The sequence below is a fragment of the Colobus angolensis genome, unplaced genomic scaffold, assembly GCF_000951035.1.
Source record: "Colobus angolensis palliatus isolate OR3802 unplaced genomic scaffold, Cang.pa_1.0 Scaffold35, whole genome shotgun sequence".
In the NCBI taxonomy this organism is placed as follows: Eukaryota; Metazoa; Chordata; class Mammalia; order Primates; family Cercopithecidae; genus Colobus; species Colobus angolensis.
The window spans coordinates 8,490,642-8,492,927 of record NW_012116821.1 but is presented as its reverse complement, the minus strand read 5'-3'; the positions used below and the strand labels follow the sequence as shown (position 1 = coordinate 8,492,927).

Below are 2,286 nucleotides of genomic sequence, written 5' to 3'. Positions count from 1 at the left end.
CTCCGTCTCAAAAAAAAAAAAAAAAAGATACCTGGAGTTAGTTTTCCACTGTCAAGAAAAAGGAGTGAAAAAATAGAAAACAAGAATGAACCCTGTACTGCTGGACTGGAATTAAAGATATCACTATGAATGAATATCTTTTAATAAAGAAATACAAATGCAGCTCTAAATACATACATACATACCCCCTAGCTCTATCTACTAAATGGGCCTAGAAGCAGAAAAATCCCAGTAGCAATGAGCACATCTAGCATGCAGATCTTGGCTTCTAAATACCATTCTCCACTAACAGGAACCAGGAATCCAAGTATCCTCCCACAAAATACTAATTACAAAGGGGAAACGAATGACTTTACAGTTGGGTAGGCTGAATAACTGTCCCCCACGATGTCCACATCCTGATACCTGGAACCAGTAAATATACCATCTTAAATGACAAAAGGGACTTTACAGATATGACTAAGTTAAGGATCTTGAAATAGGGAGATTATCATAGGAGGACCATAATCACAGGGGTACTTTTAAGAGGGAGGCAGGAGGGTCAAAGACAGAGATGGTGATATGACAGTGAAAGCAGATGCTGGACTAATGCCCTTTTTAAAGGCGAGGGAAGGGCCACAAGCTAAAAAATACAGGCTATCTACAGAAGCTGGAAAAGGCAAGAAAGCAGATTCTACCGTAGAGCCTCCAGAAGGAACGAGCCCTGCCAACATCACAACTTCAGCCCAAAGAAACTGGTTTTGGACTTCTGGCCTCCAGAACTGTTAAGAGAACAAATGTGTGCTGTTTTAAACCAATGAGTTTGTGGTAATTTGTTACAGCAGCAATAGGAAACATAGAACACCTAAACAGACACCACCTCAATCAAGTGATCAGTGAGCATCGCCAAAAAAAAAGACAACCTAAAATCATACACCACCTGACAGCATGCAATGAGAAGAACACAGAATCAGTTTTGTGAAATTCCTGCCGAAGATACATAACCTGACTCTAATAATGAGAACACTGTACAACTCAAACTCCAATTCGTTTTACTAAATAACTGGTCTCTCATCTTTAAAGCAGAGGGAAAAGTAACTACTTCAGACTAAAGAAGACTAAAGAAAGACATCAACTAAATGTGGTATGTGACTCTAAATTGGATATTTTACTCTAAAGAACATCAAGAAAAGTGACAAAACCCAAATGGAGTCAGACAATGAGATGGCAGTAATGCCAATTTTCAAAATACCACAGTGATTTTTAAATATGTATTTTATTAAATTAAGCCTCTACAGTCTCCCACTTTCAAGTATAAAATCAAGGAAACATTTTATGAGGTTTTATAAGAACAATGCTGAAGTCTCTTTATGAAGCAGACAGTTTGATCTACTCAAAGGTATGATGTTCTACTGTTCCTGGTCAAGAGAAAGTACACGTGGTTTTCAGCCCCTTATTCTTGGGGGCCACATAATGCATGGACCTTGTGTGCCCCACTCTTCCAACCTAAAAATTAAATCTTAACCTTTAAGGATAGTATTTAAATCAATCAATAAGTACTACAGGCCACAGTTTACACGTTAACATAGTAGCAGTTAGATTTCCAGCAAAACTAAATATTCATGGTACACATTCCAAATCTCTGTATGAATGACCTCAAGTCAAAGTAACTATTACAAGTCAAGTTATTCCAGACAGTTTTTTAATAAGACACTTAACAGAATAAAATGAAGTTCACTTACAAACTTGCTTATTGAATTACTATTTTCATGGGCACTAAAAATGTTAGAAGTATCCTTAACTTATACTGTTTTTAAAGAAATTATCCACATTTATAGAACAGGAAATCCTAAGATCATAAAACAATAAAAACAACGTGTCATAACTGCTCTCAGCAGCTGAACTTCATATAGTAAGTCTGCAAGGATAATCTAGATTTGGGTTATGGCTGTGCTTCATAAACCATATAGTGCCTTTGCTAAAAAAGTCACTCTGTCCATGCTGGATGATCTGCCAGTCAGCAGTATTACTGATTGAACTTTTAGCACCATAATCATAAAACCCAAAGAGGTGAAGGAATATTAGTCAGATCTAAAGTCTTCAAACTTGTTTGCCTACTTACCACATAGTATCCAACAGTTTTTCAACTCTTGTCTCCTTCCCTCCCTCTCGTAGACCCCAGTGTGAATTGCTGCATCGTTATGTCCGTGTGTGCCCCGTATTTAGCTCCCACTTATAAGTGAGAACATGCAGTATTTGGTTTTGTTTCTGCATTAATTCATTTAGAATAATACCCTCCAGCTGCAT

The 2,286-nt window shown here is 37.3% G+C and overlaps 1 protein-coding gene across 1 annotated transcript in view; it reads right to left on the bottom strand.

Annotated features, from left to right (window-relative positions):
- The window catches only part of SEC63 (SEC63 homolog (S. cerevisiae)), a 100,159-nt gene that overhangs the window by 70,192 nt on the left and 27,681 nt on the right, over positions 1-2,286 (bottom strand). The window lies entirely within an intron of this gene.